Source organism: Anomaloglossus baeobatrachus, chromosome 4, assembly GCF_048569485.1.
Source record: "Anomaloglossus baeobatrachus isolate aAnoBae1 chromosome 4, aAnoBae1.hap1, whole genome shotgun sequence".
Classification (NCBI taxonomy): domain Eukaryota; kingdom Metazoa; phylum Chordata; class Amphibia; order Anura; family Aromobatidae; genus Anomaloglossus; species Anomaloglossus baeobatrachus.
The window spans coordinates 91,104,227-91,115,541 of NC_134356.1; the positions used below are offsets into that span (position 1 = coordinate 91,104,227).

The window sequence follows — 11,315 nt, forward strand, 5'->3', positions numbered from 1 at the left end:
CGCTCCTTTCCATATCTGATGCACCGCCCACTGCTCCAGCCATCCCCGCGCATGCCCAGTGCCAGTCTCACGGGACTGAGCAGAGTGACCGCTGGTGACGTGTGCGCAGGCAAGTGATTATGGACGGGACTGTGACTGTTATCAGCAAGTACCCGCCCATAATCTCGTGAGCGCGCAAACCTCTCCAGCGTCACACTGTGCTCAGTGTAGATGCTAGACTGTATGGGCTGCTTCCAGGGATGACGTCCCTTTGTCATGTGATAGTATTTTGAACACGCCCCTATCACATGACAAAGGGACATCATCCCTGGAAGCAGCCCATACAGTCTAGCATCTACTCTGAGCACAGTGTGACCGCTGGAGAGATTTGCGCGCTCACAAGATTATGGGCGGGTACTTGCTGATAACAGTCACAGTCCCGCCCATCATCACTTGCCTGCGCACACGTCACCAGCGGTCACACTGCTCAGTCCTGTGAGACTGGCACTGGGCATGCGCGGGGATGGCTGGAGCAGTGGGCGGTGCATCAGATATGGAAAGGAGCGATGGGGGCGGCATACAGGACCAGGGGGCAAAATAACGGACGGCAGAGAGCCCGCCCCCGTGTCAGATTTACAGAAGCTGCATACAAAAAGGTAGAACTTTATAAAGGCTTTATTTTGGTCTCACATGGGGCCCAGGAGCTGCAGAGGGGGAATCTTTTAGCTTTTGGGCGAAATTTCTGATGACAGGTTCCCTTTAAGGCTGGATCTACACAGACTGTGACCCACGTCGTGTGGGCAAGGTGCAGACCTTCACCATATACTGTGCCAAATAGAAATGAAAGTGGTCACTCAAGTTGCCACGACCAGTCATAAAAAAACCCAAAAACCTGCCATAACAATGGAGACTCGTGTGTCGCAGTGAGCGGTCACATTACAGAGCAGCAGAACAAAAATGTCACAGCCAAAAAGTCGCCAAAGCTGCCTCAGCGAGTACACATGGCCCAACCACAGAGGACCGCAGCGGCCAGGATAAATCACATACATCAACGTGACAAACCGGACCGAGCACCACACTCAGGGGGAGAGTCACGTCCTCACACCAGAGCCTGCACAATTCATAGAGTTCTTCCTTTTTGCCCACTGGACATATGTGCTGCGACCATTGTAATATTCCCTGATGAAGGCATCACACAGCCGACCACACACACCAGGCACCCACCGCACACAGCCGACCACACATACCAGGCACCCACCGCACACAGCCGACCACACACACCAGGCACCCACCGCACACAGCCGACCACACGTACAAGGCACCCACCGCACACAGCCGACCACACACACCAGGCACCCACCGCACACAGCCGACCACACACACCAGGCACCCACCGCACACAGCCGACCACACACACCAGGCACCCACCGCACACAGCCGACCACACATACCAGGCACCCACCGCACACAGCCGACCACACGTACCAGGCACCCACCGCACACAGCCGACCACACACGCCAGGCACTGTATACAGCTGACCACACACACCCGGCATTGTATATAGCTGACCACACACGCCGGGCAAGTATACTGCTGACCGTACATGCAGCGCACTGTATACAGCTGACCATACACGCCGAGCACCGTATACAGCTGGCCATACACGCCGGGCACCGTATACAGCTGGCCATACATGCCGGGCATTTTATACAGCTGACCACAAATGCTGGACACTGTATACAGCTGACCATACATGCCGGGCACTGTATACAGCTGACCATACATGCCGGGCACTGTATACAGCTGACCACAAATGCTGGACACTGTATACAGCTGACCACAAATGCTGGACACTGTATACAGCTGACCATACATGCCGGGCACTGTATACAGCTGACCATACACGCCGAGCACCGTATACAGCTGGCCATACACGCCGGGCACCGTATACAGCTGGCCATACACGCCGGGCACTGTATACAGCTGGCCATACACGCCGGGCACCGTATACAGCTGGCCATACATGCCGGGCATTTTATACAGCTGACCACAAATGCTGGACACTGTATACAGCTGACCATACATGCCGGGCACTGTATACAGCTGACCATACATGCCGGGCACTGTATACAGCTGACCATACATGCCGGGCACTGTATACAGCTGACCACAAATGCTGGACACAGTATACAGCTGACCATACATGCATGCTCTGTGATGGACGACCACAGGATGCGCAACACCCGCAAGTGAACCGTACAGCCCCTGCTCCATTGTCTGCACACTTAGGACAATGGCCGTCAGCCCCCACAGCGATCATCGCACGCTTCACCTCGCTCTCCGGGAGTCGGTGCTGACAGCCGCTCCTCAGCTCCGCCTCCTGCCGCCTTGGTGTAGACCGCGGTACCGAGGCTGTCGACCTGTGTGGACCGGGGCTTCGGCTTCCAGGCCGTCGGGGAGGAGGAGGGAGGATGGAGAGGAGGAGAGGGAGGAGAAGGAGGGCGGTAACCATGTCAGAATCCAGAAATGTCACAGATTCGGCGCAGCGGCCATTTTGCGATCTGTGTATGCGGAAGTAAAGGGAGAAGGAGGAGACTGGCTCCATTTTCTTACAGGAGGCGACATATGTGTGCACGGCCGTACTGTGCCGTCACTATACACAACCTGACATGTCTGTGTGCACGGCCATACTGTGCCGCCACTGCACATAACCTGACATATATATGTGCACGGCCACACTGTGCTGTCACTATACATAACCTGATATGTATGTCTGTACGGCCATACTGTGCCGCCACTACACATAACCTGACATATATGTGTGCACGGCCACACTGTGCTGTCACTATACATAACCTGAAATGTATGTCTGTACGGCCGTACTGTGTCGTCACTACACATAACCTGACATGTATGTGTGCACAGCAGTACTGTGGTGTCTGTCACGGCATATGTAATGACAGAACAGGGGCCCCTAGGCTGGCCCTCAGACTCGAGGCTCTGCGCTCTTTTCTCGGAGGTAGGCTTGATGTTAGCCAGGTCCGAGCCCCCAGCGTAACCCTGACGTTTGTCCAAGCCCTGATCTTACTTTCCCTTTCCCAAACTCTTGAGACCGGTCGGAAAATCCAATAACAAAACCCCACACAAACAACATGGACAAGGGAGAACGAAAAACTCGTACACACTGCACTCAAACACAAATGAGAGACAATATGAAAAGAAAACAGAAGCAAATAACTGCACAACAGAGTAACGTCCCCACCACACAAAACCGCAACACAGATCACCATAAGCAGGATAACAACTAAGACCGGAATCGCTGGAGCTATGCTGAAGCAATTATCAGAGCTGAATAGCAAGGTCCAGAATCTTTCATAGGAAGGAAGCGGCTGTGATTGGTAATTATTAGCAACCTGAGCTTGTAGTAGCGTTCCCCAGGTCAGCAGGAATTAACCCCTGCAGGACCGAGGAATAGACCACATGAAACAGCAGACGCCCAGCTTTGGGTGAACAACAGGAGACATCAGGTTGCCTGTCAGGCTCTGCAGTGTGAACAGAGCCTGACGCTGCAGTGACACCTAATGAGTCTGGACCTGAACACTGTATGACACCGTCATTTTACATAAGCTGACAGGTATGTGTGCACGACCGTACTGTGCCGTCACTATACATAACACGACATGTATGTGTGCACCGTCACTATAAATAACCCGACGTATGTGTGCACAGCCGTAGCGTGCCGTCACTATACATAACCTGACATGTATCTGTGCATGGCCGTACTGTGCCGTCACTATACATAACCTGACATGTACTGTATGTGTGTACGGCTGTACTGTGCCGTCACTATACATAACCTGACATGTACTGTATGTGTGTACGGCTGTACTGTGCCGTCACTATACATAACCTGACGTAGTCAAAACAGAAGAAAAAGGAGGAAACACCATTCAGCGAGCTAACCGCTTAATCATCTTATTCCAGGGTTATACATGCAGTATATGGCAATAAATTCCATTGTATACTGGCCACGGTGCTCATTCCAATAGACCACAATTCACAATATCCATGGAGGAGAGACGGAAGGCACTCACCAGAAATGCGGTGAAAAAAGCTGTTTATTCAACCATCAAGTCTAGGGGAAAAAGCGTGGGGAGGCAGGAACACACAATCCGTCGGAGTCCATTGGACTCGTGGAAGCGTCAGTTGTAAAGACGCGAAACGGCCGTCGTCCGACGGATTGTGTGTTCCTACCTCCCCACGCCTTTTCCCCTTGACTTGATGGTTGAATAAACAGCTTTTTTTACCGCATTTCTGGTGAGTGCCTTCAGTCTCTCCTCCATGGATAACTTGACATGCATGTGTGCACGGTTGTACTGTGCAGTCACTATACATAACCTGACGTACAGTTGAAACCAGAAGTTTACTTACACTAAAAAACCACATATGCAGGTTTTCTCACTATAGGACATGAAATCACAATAAAAATAAACCTTTCCTTTTTAGGTCAATTAGGAACCAAAATTATTTAGATTTGTCAAATGCCAGAATAAGAGAGAGATCAAATGTTTTAAGGCATTTTTATTACTTCCTGCAAAAACAAAAGTTTAAATCCACTAAGAGTATTATGCCTTTAAGCAATATGGGACAGCCCATATGATGATGTCATGTCTTTGGAAGCTTCTGATAGGTTTATTGGCAACATCTGATTTAATTAGAGACACATCTGTGGATTTATTTAAATGCACACCTGAAACACACTGCTTCTTTGTGTAGCATCATGGGAAAGTCAAAAGAAATCAGCCAAAATCTCAGGAAGAGAATTGTGGACTTGAACAAGTCTGGTTCACTCGGGTGCAATTTCCAGTTACTTAAAGGTGCCTTGTTCATCTGTCCAAAAATTATACACAAGTACAAGCAAGATGGGATTTTCCAGCTGTCATACTGCTCAGGAAGGATCTGGGTACGTGCTTTGGTCAGACGTGCATATGAACCCAAGAACAAAGCAAAAGACCCTGTGAACATGCAGAAGCTGGTAAGATTGTGTCATTATTCACGGTGAAATGAGTACTGTATCAACATGGTCTGAAAGGCCACTCTGCCAGGAAGAAGCCATTATTCCAAAAGAAACATAAAATAGCCAGATAAAAATGTTTGCAAATGCACACAGGAACAAAGACCTTAATTTTTGGAGACATGTCCTGTGGTTTGACTACACTAAAATTTAACTATCGTTATGTTTGCAGCAAAAACACCAAGGTTACTTGCCGTTTTTTCCAGAACCCGTGACAGCACCACGTGAGAGAGGGATCCGCCCAGCGAGGACAGGAAACCAATCTGAATAAAAGGGCGGTACCCCTCCCCTTCATCAGTTGGTTTACCGAGAATGAGAAGACCTCCGAAAATCATTAGAACTTAACTCCGTCACTAACTATCACACACACATGCACACCTAGAATAGTGCACACCAAGGGTGAGAAAGGGAGGGATTATATGGGTGCGGTCATAGGTTCTGGAAAGACCGGCTACCGGTAAGTAACCTTGGTATTTTCCCCTCACCCGTGACAGCACTACGTGAAAGATTTTCAGAGAATAACATATTAGGGAGGGACCACCTCCTCAAGCACCCTTCTACCAAACGAGAGGTCAGCCGAGGAGGATAGATCCAACCGATAGCGTTGGAAAAAAGTAAATTGTGAGGACCAGGTAGCGGCCCTACAAATTTGGTCAATAGATACCTGTGCCTTCTCAGCCCAGGAGGTCGACACCGCTCTGGTGGAATGGGCCCGTATGCCATCAGGGATGGCAGCACCAGCAGATGAGTAGGCTAAAACAATGGCTCCCCTAATCCACCTAGAGATAGTGTCCTTTGATACCCCAAGACCTTAACCTACTATCCTGAATAACTATGAATAAGGATTGTGTTTTCCTAACACTATGTCAATGAGATGTATTGCAGTAGGGCCCTCCTAATTTCTAACGTGTGAAATCTGCATTTCCCCGGATTCGTGGGATGGCTGCAAAAGCAGGGCAGAACTATTTCCTGCATCCTATGGAAACGAGAGACGAGCTTTGGGAGATAAGGTAATATTAAGACCTGATCCAACCTATCATCTAGTATCTGAGTGTAAGGATGAACTACCGATAAGGCTTGTAAGTCACTAACGATACGAGCTGATGTCAAGGCCACTAGTAAAATAGTCTTTAATGTTAGTAACTTTAGGGAGATCTCAGCAATGCGCTCAAAGGGATGACCTGTGAGGGAATCTTAAACTAAATTAAGATCCCATGGTGGAACTTTAGGCATGACTATTGGTTTATTACTATTGCAAGCTTTCATAAACCGTTTAACCCACTGGTTGGCTGCCAGGTTACATTTGTATAAGGCCCCTAAGGCAGAAACATGAACCTTTAGAGTGTTTACCGCTAATGTGACGCCCTGGCGCCGCCAGGTGGTCACAGAGGAACAATTCACCTGATATAACACCATCCCACATCAGGTACCATCTGCCACAAAATCCTAGCCACCCCCCTCAGGGTAAGAAGGACACACCAGTGGGTGGGACCAGGCGGATTGGGAGCACCCAACTAGGGGTCTTGAGGAACCGGCGGTGGGAACACAGTAGTTAAAGTTCAGATTTCGAGTAGTAAAGAAAGCTGAGCCTAGTGAAGGGTAGCCTGGGTAGTGGCCCTGGTCTACTGGCTAGGTGCCAAGCAGTGGACCGTGTCCAAAGGCGACAGGAGTTCGGTCGCGGGAAATCCAAAGTGGACCGGGACAGGGTTGGAGTCCGCCGGTACCGACAGCGGAGATCCGGTCCGGAAACTGTGCACAGGCGGGGTACCTGGACCCTAGTTAGAAGACTGTTGCAAGCCCCTTCTCTAATTAACCAGGCCGGGAGCAAGGTTCCAGACGTTGTTCCAAAGTGGGAGCCGAGATAGAGCGAAATGGCAGCCCACCACGGGGGATAGGGTATCCGCAAACACCCACTGAGATCCCAAGGGTCAGTTTTCGAGGGCACGACTCCCAACCACAACAGCACCGGGAGTGGACTTCCCCGTTCCATACGAGGCTGTCCAGAATTGAGAAAGTTACAGAGTGCCGGAGGAAGGGACATCAGTACACCAGCCGGGTGTGGGACCAGAGTACACCCGGACGCGGCAGCCGGCCACTGACACCTTGGTTTACCAGCAGACTTGTGTGCAATTATTCAACAGTGAGTACACCAACATCCCCCGATCCGGCACGGTGCGCCACTTCCGGCCTACATCATTCCCCGTGTCCTGCATCCACCCCTACCCACGGAAGGGTCCAACATCTAGCTGCCACTCCATCCAATCCACTCCATCCAATAGCAGCGGTGGTACTCCATCTTACCACACACCGTGGGTGGCGTCACGAAGAACCTACAACAAATCTCCCGCACGTATTACACCCCTTTTTATTTGAGTGTCCGCATGACCCCCGGGTCCGGAGACCCCTCGAGCCACTGCGGATCCGGACCCGAGCAGCTTGGCTGCTGGTACGGGGGCGGCACACTAGCCCTAGGTCAAACCCCTTCTGCAGAAATTCTAAAATGGATGGAATAGGAGCCTCCATACCCAAGGGAATATTTGCAAATGTAAGAAACTTTTGCTACACTCTCCCATAGATTTTTGTGGAAACCGGTTTCCAACTCTTCAGCAATGTAGAGACGAGGTAAGAAGAGAACCCCTTGCGCATGAGCAATGACCTCTCAAGTTTCATGCTGTTAAATGGAACCCCTTCTCTTTTGCGTGGAATACTGGTCCCTGCACTAAAAAGTCTGGAATCTCCGGCAAAACCCATGAATCTGTTACTGACATTGTCCTCAGAAGAGAGAACCATGACCTCTTGGTCCAGAAGGGGGCAATGAGAAGGACCCTCACTTGATCTTCCCTGATCTTCTGTATAACTGTTGGTAACATGACAATCGGGGGAAAGGCATAGGCTAGTTTGAAAGTCCATGGAACCTGAAGCGCATCCACGGCGAAGGGCTGGTCTGCTGGGTTAAGGAAATAGAACTAGTCTGGTGGCAAACAGGTCTATCTGTGATGTTCCCCACAGAGTCACTATCTGTTGAAAGATCCGTGGATTCAAGGACCATTCTCCTTGTCGCAGTTGATGGCAACTGAGGTAATCTGCCATGGTATTGAGAAGGCCTTTTATTTGCAGAGCTGAGAGGGAATTCTGCTCCGCCCAGTGAAAAAGACTGTAAGATGCCTGCAGTAGGGATGGGGACCTTGTGCCCCCTTTATGGTTTATGTATGAGACTGTAGACAGTCTGACATTACGCGAACATGTCGTCTCCGGAGGAGGGAAAAAAAGGATTTGAGTGCTCGTTCTCCTGCCCATAGCTCCAGAAGGTTAAAAGGGCTGTGCTCCTTCCAGTGCTGACCCTCAGCCCTGGGATATCTGCTCGTGGAGGTGAGCTCCCCAGCCGGGCTGGCTGTCATCGGTAGTGACCACTTTCTGATCCTGAGGCAGCTAGGGAACTACCATGGACAAGTTATCTATGGACGTCCACCAAAGCAGGAAATTCTTGACCGCCAAGGATAGAGTGACGTCCCCTTCCAAATGTTCTCCTAATGCTTTTTGGGCAGACAGGATTTGCCATTGGAGTGCTCTCAAGTGGATCTGGGCCCATAGAACCGCCGGAAAGCAGGATGTCATGGAGCCCAGCAGAGACATAGCTTTTCTCAGGGACATTTTGGGATGGTGGATTGCCTTCAGAGCCAACTCCAACACCTTGAGTGTTTTCTCCTTTGGCAAAAGGCATAACTGACGCTCCGAGTCTAGTGTGAGACTGAGAAACGTTTGAGTCGTAACTGGTTCTAATTTCGATTTTTTTGTGATTCACAATCCATCCTAGGTCTCGCAGGATCGTCTGGAGGTACTGCAGGTGTTCTGTACATTGTTGTTTGGAGTTGACAATCAAAAGGAAGTCATCTAGATAAGGGACGAGCATTTTTGTGAAAATCTTGGGGGCGATAGACAGCTCAAAAGGAATTGCTCTGAACTGATAATGATGAAGTCTGTTCTGGATGGAAGTGCCACTCGGAGAAACTGTTGATAGTTTTGATGGATGGGAACATGGTAATATGCGTCCTTTAGGTCTGTTACCGCCATATAACAGTCGCGGAACAATAGTTTTATGGCAGACAACGGTTTCCGTCTTGAATGGATAATTTTGAAGAAACCAATTGAGACGTTTGAGGTAGATTATGGTTCGCAAGGAACCATCCAGTTTTCTTATGAGAAAGAGAGGGGAATAAAATCCTGTTCCTCTTTCTGAAAGCGGAACCTCGCAAAGAACTTACTTGTCCAGTAATCCCATAATTTCTGACTCCAGAGCCTGTTGTTCTTCCAATGACCTCCGAAGAGGCGTGATGATGAAATGCTGCAGGGGTTGAAAGAGAAATTGCAACTTGAGACCTTCCCTTATTATAGCCTGCACGTAAGTGTTCGTGGAAATACGTTCACGTGCTTCCAGAAATTGAGAACAGCGTCCCCCAATTTGTAGCCTGGCGTCATTGGGATGACTTCTTCGAGGAGGAAGCGGAACCACCGAACATGAATCCTGACTTTCGTCTAGGCTTGTGCTCCCATTTTCTATTTATCCGGAGGCTTGCCCTTGATGAATCTATGCCTCCGAAAGGAAGAATGAGAAGAGGCTGAGTTGAGTGGAACCTTGGTAAATACTTCTTGCTATCCAATGCCTTATTCAACGCATCTTCCAGCTGTTTGCCAAAAAGGAGCTGACCATCACATGGCACTGAACATAATTTATGCTTGGTTTGCAGATTCCCCCCTGGACAACCCTTCAACCATAATGCCCTTTTGGCCAAATTCCCACAAGTGCTTAAGACAGCCATCTGCTTGATTTGTCTAGGGGTCTTTTAAATGTTCCCAAATCCTCCAGGGGAATGCCTCCTCTCTTAGAGGATTTTGCCACTGCAGCTTCGATCCTCGGGGCTTTATCCCACAATGCCGCCTTCTCATCATCAAAAGGATATTTTCTCTTTGAGGAGGGAGGAGAGCGCCTGCTTTATCGGGACGCTTCCACTCTTTCTGGATAAGAGCTTCTATTTTAAAGTTTACCGGGAAGGTATGCTGCTTCTTATTCTCTAATCCTCCAAACAAAACATCCTCAAGAGATCTGGGGGATTTAGGCCCATAGTCGCCCTGACCGCCTTAACCAGATTCCCAACATCAATTGAGAAGCATGGCCTGCCTCCCATATCACTGAGGATGAAGAGTCAGAGTGTGAAGTAGCAGTGGACGAGGCGGAAGAAATAGAGTCAGAGTCTACCGCCTTTGACTTCTTCAAGAAAGCCTTCATGGAATCTTGTACCTCAGATCTGATGACTGACCTAAGGTTCGCCGAGAACCCTGGAGACTCCTCTGCAATTGTGGTACGAATGCATGCTGCACACAATTTTTTCTGCCACTGAGCCGAGAGTGGCTCAGGGGACACTCCTTATGTTTCTTTTTGGACCTGGATTTTTTATGGACCACCTAGTGATGCAGGAACAAAAAAAAGGGAAAACCACAATGACCTATGAGTAAGGTGACATTCACGAAGATCACTCCACCCACCATAGGAGATCAAGAGTACCGGTTCTGGAGGCTTCCTCTGAACATCCACATCTCTCACAGAAGCTTCGGAGCCGCGGGAGGATCTGCTCTTCTGACTGTCATGGCCAGGCCAGCTTGCGTCACTAGAACGATTACCGTCCTTACGTGCCTGCTGCCGGAGAGTGCTGCTGCCCATCTGTATCCATCCTGGAATGTAGGCACAAGCACCTCTCTCCGCCAGTAAGCACTACTTTAATAGTGGATCCTCCGCCTTTCGGTCGCATATGACCCCTGCGCCTCGTCTGCGCTCCCAGCAGTGATCTAACAGTGGGGATTTTCTTGCCCTGTTACACAGACGTCACTGCTGCTGCCGCCGCATGGGCGCTGCCATCTTCTTCCGGTGACATCACGCAAGCACGCCTCCTCCCAGCATGCTTTTCGCGTGTCGCCAAACACCCGGAAGTCCTACACAGCAACAAGGGAGCGCAAGGGTGGAGGATGGAGCTGCGGTCCAAAACCCACGTTATAGTCCTTGCCGGACACCCCCCGTACGGACACCAGGTCCCCTAAGGGTTGGTGGACAGCGCTTCTAGCTCCGAAGAACGGCGCCACAGGACTCACCCTGCTTTTCCAGACACCGGACGGGGCTGGGTAGATACAGGCTTCTTCTACTAAAAACTTCTTTCTTTAAAACGCTGTGTTCAGAAACAAGGTCTCCCATCAAGGACAGGAAACCAACTG

The 11,315-nt window shown here is 49.9% G+C and overlaps 1 protein-coding gene across 2 annotated transcripts in view; it reads right to left on the reverse strand.

The window, feature by feature from the left end:
• The window catches only part of C4H5orf24 (chromosome 4 C5orf24 homolog), a 41,859-nt gene extending 39,368 nt beyond the window's left edge, over positions 1 to 2,491 (reverse strand). Inside the window, exon 1 of one of the 2 annotated variants that reach the window (XM_075344459.1) lies at positions 2,313 to 2,491. The gene's annotated coding sequence lies outside the window, so the exon portion shown is untranslated. The remainder of the gene's footprint in view (positions 1 to 2,312) is intronic. The other variant, XM_075344460.1, reaches the window with a different exon arrangement.
• Positions 2,492 to 11,315: the final 8,824 nt, after the last annotated feature.